The following is a 22,027-nucleotide window of genomic DNA, read 5'->3' on the forward strand; positions in this document are numbered from 1 at the left end:
AGAAAAGATGCATGCATGCATTTTCCATCCACATAAAACATTGGATATATTATTTAATAATCATTCTTTCTCCTGAGTCATCTTTAATATTTGCTGAGATGAAGTGATCCATAATATAGTTAGGTAAATGATTATCTTCAATAACAGAAAATGTTTATCAAAGAAATGGGTTAGGTGTGATTCTTCTTGGTAGATTTATGATAGCTATCATTGAAATTTTAGCAATACCAAAATGACCATACAGAATAAATGAAAACATTTTTATTAATGTCTAAAGGGAAATTATGGGCAGAGAAAGAGGCATAACTATTATCAAAGGGCATTTTCAAGCAGTGTTCCAGTATTTGAGGGGCTGCCACAAAGAAAAGAGGGTCAACTTATTTTCCAAGACCAGATGACAAGACAAGAAACAATGGATGGAAACTAATCAAGGAGAGAAGCAACTTGGAATTAAGGAGAAATTTCCTATCAGTGAGAGCAATTAACTAGTGGAATAGCTTGCCTTCAGAACTTGTAGGTGTTTCATCACTGGAGGTTTTTAAGAAAAGACTGGACAGCCACCTGTTTGAAATGGTATAGAGTCTCCTGCTTGACCAAAAGTTTGAACTAGAAGACCTCCAAGGTCCTTTTCCAGGTCTATTCTGATTGATTGATTGATTGATTGATTTGTCTTATATAGAAAGATTCCACACTGAAAATGGAAAGAATTCCACAGTAATAATAAGAATTCCACAGAAACTAATATGATTTAATTCTATATTTCACCTACCTTCAGTGTTTGATATCTGGATTATTTCCTGCTTCTCATATATTCACACCATGCCATTAAATGTAATTTAACTTTTCTTCACTTTGTTCTTTGTTCTCTCTAACCTCCTAATTTTCAGCATTAATTATAAATTACATTAATTTATCTGGCAACCATCCTAATTTCCTAATTTTCTCACTTTAAGACTATTTTTTAAAATCCTGTCTATATTATTTTATAAGTAACATAAGGAAGCAAACGTACATAATATGCTTTCCTCCTATTTTCCCCACAACAATAATTCTGTGAGTTGGGTTGGGCTGAAAGAGAGTGACTGGCACAAGGTCACCCAGCTGGCTTTTATTAACGGAGTGATGAATTTTAATGCTATGTTTCAGTGTTTCCTCATTTTGTGCATGCTTTTCTCTCCCCCACCCATACCCAATCTTTGACTTCCAACATTTATCCATATGACAGCTTGATTTCACCATCTATCTTTTTCTTAGGTCTTTTGTCCTTAATTGTCTTCTGATTAAGATCAGAAGCAAACCGGCAGAAATTTACTTATGGTTTTAATTGGTGGGAATAGCATTATTTATGTACTAAGCACATAGTAAATTATAAATTGTAACCATAGCATATTCTTTACCCTGCTTAAACCATTTATCTATCTGCTTAAATGTTCTTGAAGTTTTATTGTAATATAATAACAGGAACTATATTAAGCAGTTTATTTGCAGAGTTATAATGCCGGAAGGCAATAGACGATAAATGTAATACATTTGTCATATTTTAAGATGTTAGACTCATGTTAGAATCACATTATATAAAACAGCTAGCAATGTGCATTTTCAGAAATGTAATACTTTATATGTTAGATTATTAATAGCATCCTAGTTGCTGAATAAACTGATAGCGAATAAACACTTTGCTTGGCTGAAGAGGACAAAGCATGCTGTTACGACACTGATATTTAACCTCACAGAACAAGTTGGAATTGTAAGAACTATTTTACTCAGAAAGTAATTGAGAGGAAAGGCTTGAATTTCATGTCTGTACATGAACATATAACCCATCCTAAGTAATTATATACTTAATACAGAGCTTTAATACCTTTTTTCCAAAATAAAAAAAATACACAGAATTCAATTAATGATTTATTTTTAGGTATCTAATCTAGGCTAGGGAGAATCAGTTTCAAATTCGGCATCAGCCTTGGAAGCTTGGTGTTAAATTTAGGCCAGTTTCTTCCTTTCCAGCCCTACTGACTATAAAAATTATTGTGGTGGGGAAATATTATAAGAATAATTGTTTATATTCATTGTTACATATTCTGTTGTTCTCTTGCTCTACTCTGAGATGCTCTGTTCATTAATTCAATCTCTTGGAGTAAATGCACAATGTAAGTAAGTAAAAAAAAAAAAAACCCGAATACCCCATATTGTATTCTGATTTGATCCTGAGAGTTTTCAGTGGAAGTATTTAGTACTTAAGATGGGTAAACAGAAACAGATATAAATATATGATAATTTCTTATTTTGTTATTAGTCTAAAACAGTAAAGACTTTCATATATTTCTAGTGCCAACAATGCAGATATAATTTCCCACTGCTATCGTCCATGATTTTTTTTAAATTTCCCAAGCTGCTATCCTAATTGTTCATGATTCAAATAATCCATAAAATCTCAACATGAGCTCTTTTTTGGTAGTGTGTGAAAATTGTGTGTGTGCGTGCATGTTTTTGAAGACCAAGTTCACAGAATAACATTAAATAAATGAAAATAATGAATGATATTGACAGATTCAAACCTAATAGTTTTCTATTCAAAAATGAATAGAATGAATGTATGTATGAATGAATATATCATCTGCTATAAAAAATGAAATAACCAAAGTTAATATATTTTATTGAAGCAGTATATTTTTATTGAAATAGTAATTCTAGATAAGTGGTGATTAGGTATAATTTTAATACAGTTCATATAACAACTTTAATACAGTCCATATAATAACTTAACTACTTAACTAGTTTATACTGAGGCTGAGTATGCATTAGTCCAGAAAGCTAAACTTAATGGAAGCCAACGTTGTCCCTCTTTCTGAATCATTGTATAAATTCAAATAAGGGCATCATAAAACTCTGAGCTGGCATTGCTTAGATACTAGCAGTCATATCAGTGATGGGCTGTCTGCTAAAATGAAGCAAGGCTGTAGCATGCACTTGAAGGAAAAGCCATACAACAAATAACAGCATAGCTCTAGATATTGCATTGGCATTCAAAGAAAGTGTGTGCATGTTAATTGGACAACAATGTTGTGTGTATATTCTGGACAAATCAGATGAATTCCAAGACCAAGCTGAACACATAGCAAAGATTACTGCAATTCCCTCCCACCCACCACATGAAAGAATGGGAAGGTTGGTGGCATTGGCTGACAGGATAGCTGCCTGATTTCAACTGGTTAAGAACCCTAATGATGACCGTGGCAGATACAGATGGCAGATATTGTTCTCTTAATCACCTGTTAGGGATTACAATGCCTTCCACATTGCCTTTCCACCTGTAAGGAAACAATAAGGGTCTGTCCTTACATGGATATTGGTTAGGTGAATCTTGGAAAATTAAATCATTTTCAGTTTCAAAGAGGGGGGAATGATGGGCTGTCTGCTAAAACGAAGCAAGGTTATGGCATGCACTTGAAAGAAACTGGGATGCCTGTAACTATGGAGTGTCTGGCAAGAACAAAGAATGTTTATTCACAGAAAATATGCACACATAACACTTGAATCAATTCTAGGTGGTTAGAGTAATAAATAGGTGATAACAGTAACAGAGTTAGACATCTTGCATGCCTCAGCTAGAAGGTAGGAATAGTGATGGCTTGGAACAAATAAAATGTGTATTAGATAACTCCTGGAGCATTCATTAGCTAAGGCTTAGAAATAGGGACAATTAGAGACCAATATGACAATTGTTAGATCATTACTAAAATGTTGATTAGATTATTCGTTTTATACACCTAGAATACCGCATCCAGTTTTGATCACCACACTATAAAAAAAGGTATTGAGACTGTAGAAAAAGTGCAAAGAAGAGGAACCAAGATGATTAGGAGGCTGGAAGCTAAAACATATGATGAACAGTTGAAAGCACTCGGCATGGCTAGTCTAGTGAAGAGAAGGACCAGGAAAGGCATGATAGCAGTGTTGCAATATTTGAGGGGATGTCACAGAGAGGAAGGGGTCCAGCTATTTTCTAAAGCACCTGAAGGCCAGACAAGGAATAATGGATGGAAACTGGTCAAGAAGAGATTGACCTAGAAACAAGAAGAAACTTTCTGACAGTGAGAACAATCAACCAATGGAACAGCTTGCCTTCAGAAGTTGTGGGAGCATCATCACCAAAAGCTTTCAAGAAGGTACTGGACTGCCATTTGTCAAAAATGGTGTAGGGTCTCCTGCTTGGGTGGTGGGGTTGGACTAGATGACCTACAAGATCCCTTCCGACTCTGTTTATCTGTTAATATAGCCTGCCTTCTGCTTTAGTGAAAATGTATAAAGCTTTCTTAATTCTATTATTTGAGGTTCTTTGGCATTTTCTAGCCGAGACCTCTTTTCTTGGAGCACTTTAATAAAAGAAAAAAAATCTCATGTTTGGTGTTCTTCATCAGCTTTGGCATCAGGCTCAGACACTATTGACTGGGGGGGGGGGGTTCTTGATTAAGAAATTGGTCTATATCCTTGCACCCCTAAACCTTTAGGGAAAAAACCCCAGGGGTCTTCAAACCTGACAGCTTTAAGACTTGTGGACTTTCACTTCCGGTTCTGGTGGCTGACGGTGACGGGCAAGTGTTGCCCGCCCCGCGCATCCCCGGTGGGCTTCCCACTCCTTGGGGGGCACAGGACGCCCCGTAGAGGCGTCCGGCCGAAGGGGCAGCACTGCGGGGGATCCCTGGATCGGTGGCGGCCGGCAGGGGCCTCCCCGCCTCGCTCCAGGCACCGAGGAGCGCGAAGGGGAGACGCTCCGGCGTCTTTGCTGTGAGGCTGATCGGAGAAAGAGAAAATAGAAGGATGTGGCTGTGGTGCGGTGAGGCGTGAATCTTCCTCCATTCCCTTTAAACTTTAACAATCTTAACAAAAGGTCAGCTGTTTAAACCTAACCTTCGGTTTGAATTGGAGAGGGAGGGGGATTTCCCCCCTCCCTTGGACAGGCGGCTGAAAACATTTTAGCTCTCAGCCCCAGGGGAAGGAGGAGGAGGGGGAGAGCCAACCAATGATGTCACGCCCTTACTAAGTGAATTTTCGGATTTAAACTCTTAAACAATGATGATCTGGAAACTTTGGGAACATTGAACTTTGAAAACTTTATTTTTGCCTCTAAACCCGAAGCTGGCAGGGCAAGATGGCACACTTCCGTTGTCTTTATGAAATGTGAAATCTGACTCCACCTTTAAAACTTCAGGCTTCCGGTCTTTGTCTCCGTGCTACTCAGACAAATCTCTTGTGGATTGCTGTTCTTTGAACTCCCTGGAGTGGAAATTTTGCTCTATTGCCAGGCCCAGTGGAAACAAAAACTCTCTTCTGCCTGGACCTTCTGTCTCTTGGACTCTCCTGGCTGCCTTGCCTTTCTGACTGACCATTCTCTATATTGACTGAACTTTTCATTGTACAAAGAATGCCACCTAAAAAACCACCTCCTGGAAAACCTGGCTTTGCTGCCTCTGCCCCGACATCTGCAACCTCCAGTCCAAGTATACAATCAACAATAACAGCTTTGATGCAACCTAAATCTTCGGAGATGGAGTTCCAACAAATGTTTCAGCAACTTTTACAGGGACAAGAGGAAATAAAGAAACAACTGCAGGAGATGAAAGAAGAAATTAAAGAGAACCAGGCCAAAATTAATAAGAATTCACAGAGATTGGACTTTTTGGAGGGTGGGGCGGCTGAGATGAGGGAAGGGATGGAAGGGATGCAGAAGGGAAACAAAGAACTTGACACCCAGCAGATGAAAATAGAGTTTGAGAGAATGTCTTTTTATCTTAGATTTCAAAATGTGATAGAGACAGATGATGAAAATATAAGGGACATAATGACAAACATTTTGGCTGACTACATCCAGAAAGAGAAGCAACAGATGGGGTGGGAAATAGACCTGGTTTATAGAGTGAACTCAGCTTATGCTAGAACACACAATGTTCCCAGGGAGGTACACATTAAACTCCTCAGAAAAAGCACAAGAGATGAAATTCTGAGTGCACAATGGGGGCAAGCCCTGACATACAAAGATAAGGAGATAACCATTCTAAAACAGATCCCCAAGAAAGTAAGAGAAAAAAGAAAAAGCTATTCGCAATTAGCGAATAAATTATACCAGAAGGGGGTGTGGTTTAGATGGTTGATGCCTGAAGGTATGCTAATATTCTCGGAGGAGACAAGAGTTAGAATTAATACACCCACAGAGGCACAGGCCTTTATGGAAAAAAACAAATTACTCCTAGAAGAACCTGATGATCTTCCACCAGATACACAGGACATGGGAGGGGCCGGAGCCCTGTCGGCAGGGGGAGATGGGGCAATATCGAGAAAGATCAGATCACAAAAATGAGTAAGAAAATCCACCTGACATAAACTGATCGAAATCATTAACTGAATTTATATGCTGACTATATGTTATTATGTTACTACTTAATAATGAATTATGTGCAAATGTATACTATGAGTATGGAGGGGGGGCGCACCTACCGCACACTGCAGTTGCCAAAATTTGTAACCTTTCCCCTACCTTTTTCCTTTGCAAAATACTAAAAAACCAATAAAACTTTGTTTTTTAAAAAAATAATAATTAAAAAAAAAGACTTGTGGACTTTAACTCCCAGAATTCCTCCTCCAGTCATGTTGCGGCGACATCATCTGCGTGGATCTGCTCCATCTTTGGTTTTTTTCACCGGGGGCAGGGCTGCCGCTGAAGATGCCAATGAGCCCCCACTGCCACCAGAATAACTGCCTCCTCCTCCTCCTCCTCCTCCTCCTCCTCCTCCTCCTCCTCCTCCTCCTCCTCCCCCTCCTCCTCCTCCAACAGCCCCACCACATTTGCTGCCCGGTGCTGCGGCTGAGGTGAAGCTGCCAAAGCTCCTGCTGGCGCCTCCGCCTGTGGCAGCGGCGCCAGCGCCACCCCCTCCACTCGTAGCACCTGAGCTGGGCCCTGCATTACCCCTGCCTCCTCCTCCTCCTCCACTGTGCTTTTGAGAAGCCATGAGGCATTTTTTTCCTGCTCCCACCGCCTCCGCCACCTTCGTACTGGCTCCCGCAGCCTCATGGCTCCTCAAAAGCATGACGGAGAAGGAGAGGGCAGGGGTAACACAGGGCCCAGCTAAGGTGCTCCAAGCGGAGGGGGAGGCACCGCTGCCATGGGCAGGGGTGCCAGCGGGAGCTTTGGCAGCTTCACCTCAGCCGCAGCATCAGGCAGCAAATGTGGTGGGGCTGTTGGAGGAGGAGGCGGCAGCAGCAGTTATTCTAGTGGCGGCGGGGGCTTTGGGGGTTCACTTCAGCCGCAGCGCCAGACGCAAGTAGCTAGGACTGGCTGCCCACAAAGGACCTCCCCAGGCTTGCTTTGCTGAACACGGAGGCGACTGACAATAGTTTGAGCGGGCGCAGCCGGCGCAAACTACCGTCAGTTGCCTCGTGCTCATCAAAACAAGTCCGGGGAGGTCCTTTGCGGGCGACCAGTTCTAGCTGCCTGCAAAGGCCCTCCCCTGCTTCTGGAGCCTGTGACAGTAGAAATCACTGCGTGGCAGTTGCAAACTGCTGCATGGTGTTTTCTTGCCACGTGCGCAGCCGCACACCTTACCAAAAATCGGGAGTTTTTTAAAACGCTTCAGGACGCGGGACAAATTATTAAAAATTGGGACTGTCCCGCCAAAAGCGGGATGTCTGGTCACCTTAATGTACAAGTGAAATTTTAATTGCTGAAAATGATCATGTGTCAAAATGAAATTGGTAGCACTATTCATTTTGTGGTTCTTATTGTGCCTAGAGTAACTCTTACAGAGCTGTCTTTGGCAGGGAATCTCATTCCCAATTTCAGTGGTGAGCCTAAATATTATGTGTGAGAGTTTCACTGAAACCTGCTTTTTAAAAAAGTAATGTATTCATTTATTTAAAACTATTCATCTTTTTCATCATTTAAACAATACCAAAATATGTTTTTAGCTGGTAGGAGCCAGGATTATTTATTTATTTTTATCTATACTTTTCACTACCGCATCAGAATACTCAAGGTAGTTTCTAACAATCAAATGAAAATTAAATTAGAGTTGACTCTACAATTTTAGTGTTTAATTAAAAAGAAAACAGTTCTAAAAAATATTACAACTCAATTTAATATTCACTTTCAATAAAGTATAGAAAATATTTGTGTGTGCCTCTCTCTGTGTGTTTTTAGTTTCAAAATGTGATTTAAGGCCTTCCCTTCTCATTTGACCTCTTTGTTGCACTTTTTTTCCATTATAAGTGGAACATTTTCAAAAGATGGAAAACAAGGTGCCTAGTTTTGAGGAGACTTGAGACTCTTTTCAAAAGAAGTTGTAAATCATTCAGTTGGCTCAATGTCACTAGGAATATGAGAACTAGCAGTCCCACTATCCATAAAATAAAGCACATTATTTTATTAATATTATATCTATTTGGATAGATAAATAGGTCATGAGAGGTTTGATTGCTATAAAAAATTATTTCCCAGTTTTTTCCATTATGCTATCTATTATATTGTTACAGGTGTATATCAACCATTGCATGTTTACAAGTATTTTATCCTTCCAGATTTCTCTTTTACTTGAGGAAAAGAAAAAGGGAAATATATTTTTCCTTAAGGAATGGTAGACAGGGAAACCAGATATCAACCACTTCCTGCCTTTAAGAGGGCTTGCAATATTCTATGAATGGTTGACCCATGTATGACCTTGATCATGGGAAGGATTTCTTTGATTGTCTGCTGTAGTCAGCTACCTACCGTGAAAATTCCTATTCAAGGGAATTCTTAACACTCCTTAAAAGAACATTAATTTGTGGTATATATTTTTGAAGAAAGACTTTAGCTTTATATCTAGAGAGAGAAATTGTTCTCCAAATTCATATTTCAATTTTTAGTCATTCGTTTACTGTAGGGTTGAAGTGTTCTTACATTTGCTATATCTAAATATTTTAGAGTGTGTTTTAAGTAATTACATTATTAAAAAATGAAAAATTGGAAAATAACATCTCACACACAAACGAAAAACAGCTTCAACTGGCACAGAGCAGAACATATATGTGTAGAGTAGAGCTAGAAGCATATAAGGGAACATGGAGGTAATCTAGTCCAACCCCTTCCCAAGGCAGGAGTCCTTCCTTATCTTTGAGAGCTGTCAGTGGCAGACATGAAGTAAATGGTGTGTGTGTGTGTGAGAGAGAGAGAGAAAGAGAGAGAGAGAGAATGAGGAAGAGAAAGAGAAATAAAGAAAGTTGGAGAGAGATAAGAAAGAAGGAAGGAAGGAAGGAAGGAAGGAAGGAAGGAAGGAAGGAAGGAAGGGAACTTGTGATCACAATTGAGGCCAAAATTTTGGTTGCTAAGCAAGAATGTTGTTACGTGAGTTTCACCACATTTTCCAACTTGGCCATGCCCAGCCGGTCACATGACCGCCAAGCCACTCCCACCCAGTCACATGACTGCTGAGCCACTTCCACAAAACAGGCCACACCTACAGAATAGGTTCTAAAAAAATTTGAAACCCACCACTGGGCAAGTCATACAGTTCTCTCTTATCAAAACTTTAGATTGTCACAGAAAACACATCTCTATCTTTCTCTTGTTGATGACTTACATTTCAAGCCAAGCTCTACGTTCAATAAAAGCTTTCAATTATATATTTGCAGCCTATTTTTTCTTTTGCATGGCACAAGATAATAAAATTGGTAGTTATTTTTTTGTGATTTGAATACAATAAAATTCATTTTTTAACATTTTCAAGTCTAAATGCTAAAAAAACAAACTGTATTTCCAACTCCATATTAAAGTTGTTAAATGTACTCTGAAATATGCATCGGCTATGGATACACAAAAGGATTAATAACAGTAATAATGGCATAATTTAGAAAAGGTACTTTTAATTGCTCTTTAGGTCCAAATGAAGCAATTAGTACTTTTCCTATCATTATCCTTGGGAGGAAGCACAATTGTCTATTTAAGCACTTCTTTCGGCAGCAGATTGTATGAATTCTCATTTCCAGCTCTTTGCAATCAATGGAACATATGCTTTGGAAGACAAATGCTGCACAAAACAGCAATTCTCCACCAGTTGATAAACAGAGATTTATTTAGATCTATTTAATTTATTTAATTATAGATTAACTAAACTTATTAATATTATCACTATGATTTTCACCAGTACTTCCAAGCACATTAATTCTGCCTTTCTAATCTTATAGGGTATGAACATAATTTTGATATGATCCTTGTTTTTTTTTTTTTTCATACCTAGAAAGTTAATCTCCACTAAATCAGGACTTTGGTTTATTTAACTCAGAACTGATGAGCAACGGATGAGCTGTGGTGCTGCAATGGTTAGAATGTAGAATTGCAGACAAACTCTGTCCATTGCCAGGAGTTCAATCCTCACTGCTCAAGACTGATTCATCCTTCTGAGGTTGGTAATTTGAGGATCCAGATTATTGGGGGCAATATGCTGACTCTCTTAGAGAGTGCTGTAAGGCACTATGAAACAGTATTAAGTCTAAGTAATATTGCTATTGCTACTTTCAAGTTTCAGACAGAGGCTTTTCGAGTTAGAGACAGTAATCTTTCAGATATGAAACTGGAATTAATGATAGTTATGGGATAATCTTCCTGTATATATTCATTCAACTAGGAATGAATTATATGCCAAATGGTATATAGAAAAAGTCCATATCCCTTATTTCCTAGAGTTCAATGTTAATTCAAAAATTTTGAGAACGATAAGACAGTCTTCCCTGTGTATATATAATCTCCCAGTTATCATTCTCTCCTTTCTGTTCTGTGCTACAAGCTCATAAAACATTCCAATATTGGAATGCAATATTCAAGTGTGCCCTGTGGAAACATACACCAAATTAAAAAGCAAGCATGAAATATTAAAAAAGGAAGATGGGCAGATGCCAAAGCACCTTTGAAATCACTTTGGACTTAATCATGTTGTTGAGAAACAAGGCCATTACTTTTGTGATGATGAAGACAAGGATAGAGAAAGCTGTCATCAGAATGATAAAGATGAATGTGTCTTTGATACAGCAAATGGTAAAGAGGATGATTGACAAGTAGAGATGAAATTATAATTGAGCTACCACAAAATATTTCAGACTGGCAGCTCAATCTGAGTATGGAAGCCAAACAGCTTTATTGAAAGTCAAAAGGCTTTATTTCATAACAATTTTAACTTTTGTAATTTGAAATAAAAAGGTATGAATATTGGTAGAAATATGATTTAAACAACTACAGACTTAAATAAGAAAAAAAATAACAGCTAGCTACATAACTTTTTCAATGGGAATTATGATTGAATTTGAACATGCCACAAAACTAGGATTTGTTTAATAAATAACATACAACTGGTTAGACTTTTATGGCCAAGATTTAGTAGCCTTTTATTCATGGAGATTTTTGAATTCTGATAGAGCATATTGAATATGTTTGTTCCATGTTATTCAAGAAAATAAATCCTTCCTTAATTGCTTCAATTAATTCTGGCTTCACTCTTCATTTGAATCAAAGCATAGTTGTGTGAGAAATCAGCTGTCCTTTAGATTCTAAAGTAATTTGGGGGGGGCAGCTTTTTGAGGGACTACTAAATTCAAACATTTCTCTTAATTTGGATGCAGATGAGGCAGTATCTTAGACCCAATGACAAGCTCAATTCAATCCTAAAAAAATAAAATCATACTGACAAGCTCAGCCAGGCCCCATTTCCGAGAGAACATCCAAATCTTTAAATAGTTATGAAATGCAAGCAGACTCAGACTGTACTGTTTAATATACTGTTTAATAGATGGTCCACAACATGCCTATCATAAAGTACTGCAGAAAGTGACAGGTAGTCCTGCTAACAGCCTAGCCCACTGCAGTGAAGGCTTTATTGGTAACCAGCAACATCTCAAATTGCACCTGGAATTTACTGGAAGTCAGTGTAGCTCAGTGCTATGATATAATATGGGTGTGTCAAGATTTGTTCATAACTACTTGCACCACTGTATTCTGGATTAATTTCTGAGTAGCTTTCTAATCCCATATAAAGCATATTGTAGTAATATATTCAGAAGGTGACCAAGGCATGAGAGGAAAAGGTACTCAAACCAATAGAGATTTTCCTTTGCGACATAGCATAGGAAAATTCATCTTGTATTTGATTTTAACAATTTTTCAGCAAATTAAATAATCTGAAACAACAGCTCCCCTCAGCAATTCAAATATTACCTCTACAAATAGCAGGGCCTAGATCAAAAGCAGAACTGTGGCTGCCATGCTCCTCCTCAGAAAACACCAGGAAAGACAATGCAGATGGGACAAGAAATATTCAAAATAGAAAAATAACAAGCAAAACTGAAGCCCTGCTTAATTTATAATGATGTTTCCTAGGCAGAAGAGGCACCCTGGCCAGGAGTTCTTCTAGCTCGATTTTCATAGTGAGATCTCTGTGAGATTGGCTTTGAAGCAGAGTGAAATGAGCTAGAAGCTATATGAAAGGGAACTATCATCCAGAAATTTAAAATAGTCCTTCGAAGCTTCTCACAGCTTTGCTACTGAATGTGTTTCTGTGAACATCTACTTAATATTACCATGCTGCTTTTCAATATGTATTTTGTGAGTATTATTTTTAAACATTTTAAATATTTAAATATTTTTAAAAACTTTGACAGATTGCAGGTACTGTTGTGACCCTTTGGAGAAGTCTTCTTTTAGGAGGAGGAAGGGAAAGAGTCCAGAGCTGCACAAATAACCTTGAAATTCCAGACCAGTGGTGCCACAGCTGAGCATGGCTCTTGGTATAACATCCTCTGTGGTCCCTGACAATCTAGCTACACTGGGAAATTGCCTGAATAACCTAATCATCCTTTTGAAAGCTGATCCCAGTTTCAGCTGTATCATGAGTAGTCATTTCACTTCACTTTTTCCTAGGGAAACATGGTGTCTGTGCATAAATCTCTGTGCAGAGATAGAGGGAACAGCATCTGAAGGAACAGTGCAAAATTTGCCAAAAGCAATATTGTTTTAAATAATAAAAGAGAGGTGATTTATGAATGCTCCCATGTACTGAAAACCCCTCTTTTAAATATCTGGCTCAATTCTACTAAATAATTACCTTATGAAACTCTGCCTAAGTGAATGTATTACTGCCTAGTAACAGCAATTAAAAGAAATTATGGAGCTATTATTATATACACAGAAATGTAAAATCATAGCTGCCAATTCTTTAGCTAGCATTGGCATTTATTTTCATTGGTTCTTCCCAAGAATCTAGGATGCCATAATGCAGGGGCATAATATGTAAGCAAATCCAAGCAGTATGGCTTTTTGTAACTGATAGATGGGAATTTTATCAATACATACATTGTGTAAGGTTTTCTAAGACAATATTCCATTATCTAAATAATAATTAGCATTTATTATTGCTGTGAAAAATATTGGAATCTATTTTTTTATTTCTTTTTTCTATTTTTCTTCATTTTTTTTTCTTGCACATTTTTTCTTCATTTTTTCCTCATTTTATACTAGTTTGTGAAGTTTTTATATTTTCTTTTAAAAGTTTTAATTATATGCACGAGGGGGACACATACACACACACATAAACAGAATAGCAAATTTCTTCAAATTAAATTCTTAGAATTGCCCTTCCTTCCTTCCTTCCTTCCTTCCTTCCTTCCTTCCTTCCTTCCTTCCTTCCTTCCTTCCTTCCTTCCTTCCTCTCTCCCTCCTTCCCTCCCTCCCTCCCTTCCTTCCTTTCAACACATCTAAGAGGTGCCAAGACTTAGAAACACTGGCAAAGAAAATCCCCCCCCCCCCGTCCAGCACAGGGGGAGTAAAGAGGAGCTGCAAGGCTTGCAAGGAAGGCTGCCAGGCTCCTGCCACAGCCCCCAATGGCCCCACCCACTGCCATTCACATGCAGCACAGGGGGAGTAAAGAGAAGCTGTGAGGCTTGCTGTCTGATTGGCTGGTGGCTTCTTGTCCCATGGAGCCAAAAGCTGGGTCCAACTGTGTCTCGGAGAATGGGACAGGACAAAGAATTGGGGGGGGAGGGGCACAAGGCTAGAGGTCCATTAGAAGTGGAGAATTGCTGGGAGAGGGGCCATGGATGAGGAAAGCTGCCTGGTAATCGGTTGAGGCAGGTGGCTGGGGCTGAAGAGGGTGTGACGAACGGTAGGTACCTAAATGTCCTGAACCCCACATCTCAATTGTGCTTTCACAAATAACTGTTGTGCAAAATCATATTTTTTTACTATTTTGTACATGATCTATTCACTTTACTTTAGGGTTTTTGTATGTGTGTGTCTGATTTGGAAATATTTTAGTCTCTGGCTGCAAATAAAAATAATTGATTTTACATTTAAAAGACACCTTAGTCCTTCATATAATGGAATACCTTCTTCTGTTTTCCTCACTCTGCCCCCACCATTAATTGTGATTTACCAGATCAGTGATCTATTCTCTCCCTTCCCCAGGGACTGAGGTAATATTGGGAAATAATTTTCCTAGCACTTTTTACCTATAATGTCTTTCTCCAGACATTTATGTTTTGCAAGGATCAATTCTCTGCATGGAGAATTCCCTGCATGGAGAAATAGCAGATATGCAATAACTAATGTCCTATTTCTGTTTGTTTTAAGTTCTATTAGATGTAGAACTATCAGTTGAAAGGAGAAGAATAGGAGAGGGTTACTTAGGCTGATGCAAACGATTTGATAAAAACATTGCCGGTTTATGATTGCAATTGAAATTTATACCTCTTATCTTTCTCACAATATGTACCAAAGTTCAAAATCAATCTTTTGCTTTCACAAAGGGTGATAGAATTAAGGCTCCTGTGCCATCAACATCAGTTAGCATCCAAGCAAAGTGCACATATTTCCATTGCTGTTTAAGCCTTAAAAAGGAAAAATAAGTGCTATTGCTCATTCTCAGGACTACAAAATCAGCAGACCTGAGATAGTTTTATATTCTCTATAGACTGACTGTGGGCTATTATTTAGTTAGAATCCAAGAGCAAAATTTGCATAGAAGTCACAGAAAGCAGCAGATATACATTTGTAAGCGAAACATAGTGGATCCTGACCTTTCTGGCTTGGAGGCGCAAAGGGGGTGGGTGGGATAGTTCCATATGAGTGGCAGTCATGCATATGCGAGCAGGTGTAGCTCCCTTCATACAAGTAGCGGGTGTGCACATCCACCACTTGTGCGAAGGCAGTTTCACATCTGAGTGCAACCAGCCACTACTCATGCAAGAGGAGCTTCACACAAGTGCAATTGGCTGCCACTTTCACGAGGGAAGTTTCATGTGCACACATGCACTCGCCTATCACTCTCATGGTTCGTTTCTATTCAGGTCGCAGCCCAGTAGTGGGCTGAGGCCCAGGGGCTGGGGACCCCTGCGTTACATGATCTAAATTTCAGTTGAAAAATAGATGTTTCCTGCATTATTTTAAATTACATTATTGAAAAACTCAGTAATCAGAGCATTAACTCTCTGCTGTTTTTTGGCTGCTGATAGTATTATTTTGAGAAATTCTGTATAATTAGTTTGATAAAATGTCATCTTGCATCGTGAGATGAGAGGCATATAAAGTTGATATATAAATAATTGCTAATAAAATAATGACTAATGCATGTAAATCAGATGTTTGTGTTCAATGATTATTAATAAATAGTAACCAGTATGATTAATCAATCCAGATCTACAGTGTAAGTACTGTTATGAACAGACAGTGAGAAGTACATAAACATTATATAATGGCTATTAATTAATTAATTAATTATAATTAATATATTGTAAACATTGTCTGTATTTTGGAAGGTAATTCAAATGATCTTGTAGTCACATAGCTTCAGTATGGAATGGGACATATAGGCACTACTATCTTGGTGCTAACATCTAGCCACTGCTTGTCGTGGCCATCTTGGCTCAGGAAAAATCACCATAAGAAATTTGCTATGAGATAAATCAACGTGGCCTCTGCAGCATGCCCTTCACAGAAGGTAGCCGTCAACGAAAGCGTCAAAACAGGTAGTGTCTCTTCATCCAGGTCTCCATATCTGTCTGCCAGGGAGGCCTTCTGCGTAGGCTGCGTTCATCCATTTCTCCCCCCCCTCCACAAACCTTGCAGGAGGAGGCATCCATGTGGACCTCTCCTTCAGGGTGCTGTGCCAGGTCTTGTGTAGGAGAGGGGCAAGCAGAGTGTCAGGCCTGTAGTTATGTTCCTTTTAGGATCTTTGGCCTGCCACACTTTCTATTAATTTCTTATGCTGTTTCATTAGTGTAGTAGTTGGGAGTGGGGAATAGAAAGGAGTAGAATTGTGGAATGTGTTGTTGTCATTCTTTCTAGAAGCTCAAGGTCATCTTTTGTCTCCGCACCTGACTGGAAGCAGAGGGGTGTAGATGCCATGTGATGGATTATGGGTGTGGGGATAAGATCATGAACTTTCAACTGGGTGGGATCCCAGGAAGCAAATCAGATTTGGGATTTCATAGCACAATGCCAACATGTCTGTCTTATTAAATTGGAACTTTAAGGATAGCTCTGCCTTGAATTCTGATTTAATTTTGCATGATATTTGGAACGTTGACACAGAGACTGTGACAGTTGTCTTCTGACTGTCAATGACTCCTACTTAGTCTGCCTTTTATGAGGTGGGTTCATGTCCCTTACCTTAAGGCTTCCTCAATTTGCTTTCTAGCATGCACGCGTGCACGCGCGTGCGCACGCGCACACACACACACACCACAAATGGGGAAAAGGAAATAGCCAAACATGGCCCAGGTAGAAGGTCTCCCTATCAGATAGGCAGCAGATGGGATGTGCATGGGCAGCAATGGCCCTGCAGAAGCTGCACAGAGTGGACATGCTCTGATCCAACTCACCAGCTGTACCCACGGAAGGCCAGACCTGGATTCAGAGATATGGCCAATTTTGACACTGTGGTCAATATCTGCCTCCTGCGAAGGGAGATGCCATGTCAAGTTTCCCATAGCAATTTGTTCCACACCAAGATGGCAGCACTGAGATGTCTGCACCAAGGTAGCTGAGGCAACGTGGCTGTGGCAAGATGGCCACTCTGAAATATCATAGACTGACCTCAGTAATTCCCAATCCTTGAAATGAATTAGATTGACAGATGCTACATTGTTAATTTTCTAAAAGAAGGCAACAGTGATATTCTGAGGTTACAATAAGCCTGCTTGTTGGAAATAGCTGCTATAGACAGAAAGATTGGCTTACCCATAGGGTATTTAGGTTGCACACTTCACTTTACTTTAAATCCAGTAATAAAGGGGGAAGCAAAACAGATACTCCTGCTTTCCTTCACATTTTTTTTCATCCATACTTCTGGCTTTGCTATAGTAAGGCAGCCTTTAGATTTATCATAGCTCAGCAGAGGCAGAACAGATGACACAATGAGAGACAAATTAAAAATGAGCCCTGAGAGTGGACCTTAGAGGATTTAAACATAGAGGGAGAATTTTTTAATAATTTTGCTTCTAGTGTTAATAGGAAGAAATCATAAATAAATAAAAGGGTAAAGTAATGGTAAACATATTAGCAAACTAGAGATTTTGATTAAATACAATATTGTGTGGATGATTTTTTTTTAAAAAATAAAGCTATTGCTGGGAAGTCAAATATGGGAATATTATTTTTCTCATTCTTATGCTCGGGATGCTTATATTTTTCTCATTCTTATGCTACTTTGTCCAGGTATTGTCAAATACCAATTTTCCAAAGACACTATTTTTTTTCCTGTGGTTAGGAAGTAGAAATCTTCATTTTTCTTATAATATGCCTAACTTTTTTCTTTGCTCATTGATAGCTTTGCTTCTGTATTTTAATTGTAGAGAGTGATGTCCTCTTTCAAATGTACTTGGATTAGAGCATATTAGAACATGGGTTTTTACAATACTTAAGCCTATGGACTTTATTCATGTAAGAAAAAATAAATAAAACAGCTTCTGAATACCAAGGTGGGAACCCAAAGCTTCTATTTTTATCTTAGAAAAAATGTTATGCAACACCTAAGTAAGAGTGGATGGCTGAGTGTTTTGGAATTTTTTTCCCCTTAATTCATATGAACCTTTATGCAAAGTGTCACTCTAGAGAAAGCTAATCTACTTAATTTTATTTAGTAAAGATTTAAAATTCATCACATAGTTTCTATTTCCTCAAATAATAGTTTCAGTAAATATAAAAGAGTATGACCACAGTAATTAAAAGCTAACCAATAGCACCTGCAGGAGTCAAAGTACCCATAGAAATGCAAATTACATATTATGTTATTTACATTTTTGGTTACATTTTTGGTTTTCTTGATTAGTAAATCTGGAAATATTTTTTAAAGTATAACAATTAGCCTATTATCCACACTAATGATAATGTATAATGAAAAGAAGATGTAACTCAAATTCTTTTTTCCTAAAAGTACTTTTTGATGTTATAAACTCATTATAAAAACAACCCAGAATATTTTAATAGCAAAAAAAATTAGAGGAAAAAATAATCAAAGCTCATTAAACTTCTAGGGCACTAAATGGAGCTGACATTTGGAAGAGTGAATCAATGCATTCTATTCTCATTTGGTTTTTAATCAGATTCAAAAACAAAGCATGAAATGTTTATTATATTTAGAACAAAATTGGGCAATGCATTGTATGATCTCATTTCAACTTCTAAAAAAAATCTTGTTAAGAACAATCATATAAAGTTGTAATTTCTGAATTAAATAAATTTAACATTTGCAATGTGAATCCATTTATCTCTATCATCTATCTATCTGTCTGTCCATCCACCTGTCCATCCTCTATATATTTTTTCTGACCTACAAATATAGATAAATTCTGACCTACAAATCAGCCTTATTTACTTAAGGAACAACAACAAAAATCACTATGATTTGTCATGATTTCTCTGACTTACTTCTTAGCACTCAAATGTGTTACTGTTGATGGAAATTTTATCAACAGCAGAAGAAATAATCAGGGAATGGGCTAATTCAATCTGCTCTGGTATTTGCTAACCTTGTGGATGATATGATTGGATGAGATCCAATCTAATTATTTAGTTAATAGCAGCCTTTCATGCCAGAACTAGTAAATTAGAATGGTTGGAAAGGAGATCAGAATGAAGCGAGGTAGCCAAAGAAAAATAGTGGAGATTCATACTAAGGCATTCACAATCAGAAACAGATAAGTTGGGGATGCAGAGATACTGCTGTTGAAATGGGACTTACACATGGATGAAGATCAGGCTGTTACTAGCAAATACCAGATCTAGTAAGGATGAGTAAATATGCATTACTAGCCTGAACAGCATCAGTGATGCTGTCCTTTTAGATATGTGCCCTGCTTGATTTCTGATCCTGAAGCAGTTGTGATGCCAAAATGAAGGAGGAAAGGATCCTGCAATTGTATATGAATCCTCTTAGATTCATAGCTAACAAAGGTGGGGGGCAGCTTAGCTCCATTTGGTATGTGATTTACATCCCTTTTTGGATCTGAAGTCTCTTTGGTAATCTCATGGCTCAGCTAATGCAATACACTGTATATAGGCTGCCCTTGAAAATCACTTGGAATTGGAGATGACTTCTGGTCCCCGAAGGCGACGGACGTGCGCGTCCGCTGCTTGCCTTTTCGGTGGGCTCCTTTTGGGAGCATAGGGTGCCTTGGAGGGGCGCCCTGCCGCAGGGCAGCTTGCTGGGACCCCCTGGATGGGCGGCGGCCGCGGGGAAGTCTCCAGCTTCACCCCAGGAGCCGGGAAGCGTGGGGGGTGTGCGGCAGCGCTGCATGTCACCGCACGTCTTCGCCGAGCGGAGCCTGGAAGGAAACAATTAATTTGAAGGCTACAGCTGAAGTGCGGTGAGGTGGGAAGTCTCCCCAAGTTTTTTGCTAATCTATCCAATTGATGAACTGCAGTCTTGTTAAAACTCTGTTTCAATCTCTGGAAGAGTTAAGATTGGAGGGGGGGTTCCACCCCCCTTGGAAAAGCGGCACTTGTAATATCTCTCCCTCTCAGAGGAGAGAGAGTGAGTTAAAAACTTACTCTCACTTCCCCTAAGCAATGGGAGAATGACTTTTTACTACAATTGCGAGAGAAAGGATGGTTGAACTGATCTTTCTTTAAACTATTTATGGGAACTTTGGACTTGTTGTTTTCTGACCTCCTGTGAAGGCTGAGCCAAGATGGCCAACTTCCTCCTTCTTCTTTGCCTCTATGAATGAGATTCCTCTTTTGGAAGATTTTCTGGCTCTGAACTTGTTTCCACCCCAGAGACCTCCAGGAGCCTCTCCTACTACGCATTTCCCTTGGATTTGGAATATTTTGATTTAACTATTTGGCCTAGAGCTGCATTGGAAGATTAACATTCTCTTCTGGGCTTGCCTGCCTTGCGATCTCTCCCAGTTGTGCTTCTCCACAGAAGCCATTTCTTTGCACTGACGCATAACTATCTCTGAGTTTCATGATGGGTCCTAAAAAATTACCACCTGGTAAGGCATCTTCGGCCCCGACATCTTCCACATCCAGCCCGATCACCCAGCAGACACAATTGGTGTCATTTCTACAACCTAAAGTGCCTGAAGAGAGTTCAAAGGATTTATCTGTTCACCAAATGCTTCAATCTCTTTTAAAGGGACAGGACGAATTGAAAAAACAACTGACAGATCTAAATGACCAGCTCACAGAAACACAACAATAAACCACACAAAATAAACAGAGAATAGGTGTACTGGAGGAGGGTGCGGTTGGGATGAGGGAGGAAGTTAAGACAATCCAGAGGGGGAATATAGAATTTGAAAATCATATGATAAAGATGGAATTTGAAAGGATGTCTTTTTTCCTTAGATTTCAAAACTTGCCAGAAACCGAGAATGAAGATCTTAAGGAGATTATGACTACAATTTTAGCAGAATACATTAAAAGAGATAAACAGCAGCTGTGGTGGGATATTGACCTGATTTACAGGATCAACTCAGCATATGCTAGAACACACAATCCAAGGGAAGTCCATGTTAAATTTCTTAGAAAGACCACAAGAGATGAGGTTCTAGGAGCTCAAAGGGTGGGACCACTAAAATATAAAGACAAAGAAATAACCATTCTTAAACAGATTCCAAAGAAAGTAAGAGATAAGAGGAAGAAATATTCCTCTTTAGCAAAGAAATTATATAATAAAGGAGTCTGGTTCAGGTGGTTATTGCCAGACGGCATGCTGATTTTCTGGGAGGGCAGCAGAATTAGAATTAATACAGTTGTGGAGGCGGAAGCTTTCACTAAAAAACATAATGCTCTCCTAGACGAAACAGGGAATAGTACACAAGAAATGAAGGAGGGAGGGGCCGAGGCTCTGCCAGCAGATGGGGGGGGGGAGGATGCAACATCTAGAAGACTCAGGTCACAAAAGTGATTTGAAACATTATTGCAATTGTTGTTATAATGTAACTTTTTGGAAGTGATAAAAAAAATGATTGAATATACTGATGATTTAGTGTAAAATCCAAAACTGCCAATGTTTATTCAAATGTTGATGTTGTTTCTATTTTTCTTTGTAAAAGTTGTGAGATTTGGGGGGACTACTTTCCCCCACATGATGTAGCTGTCAAACAATTTTATACCTTTTTTAACCCCTTTTCCTTGAAAAAAATTGTAAAAAACAATAAAAACTTGTTACAAAAAAAAGAAAAAAGAAAATCACTTGGAATTTTTAACTAGTCCACAATATAAAAGACAATGATGCTTCAATATGCTTACGTGGCACTTCTGCTTTGTTACTTACACTGCCTGTTTTCCAACACACCAGAAAGCAAGACAAGAAGCAATGGATGGAAACTAATCAAGGAGAGATGCAATCTGGAACTCAAGAGAAATTTCTTGACAGTAAGAACAATTAACCAATGGAACGGCTTCCCTTCAGAAATTGTGGGTGTTCCATCACTGGAGGCCTTTAGGGAAATAATTGACAGCTATTTGTCTGAAATGTATAGGATCTCCTGCTTGAGCAGGGGGTTG

At 38.7% G+C, this 22,027-nt stretch overlaps 1 protein-coding gene across 1 annotated transcript in view; it reads right to left on the reverse strand.

The window, feature by feature from the left end:
* CNTNAP2 (contactin associated protein 2) overlaps positions 1–22,027 on the reverse strand; it is a 1,236,760-nt gene that overhangs the window by 361,718 nt on the left and 853,015 nt on the right. The gene's annotated exons all lie outside the window — the stretch shown is intronic.

Source organism: Natrix helvetica (genome assembly GCF_964273705.1).
Source record: "Natrix helvetica genome assembly, chromosome: Z".
Lineage (NCBI taxonomy): Eukaryota > Metazoa > Chordata > Lepidosauria > Squamata > Natricidae > Natrix > Natrix helvetica.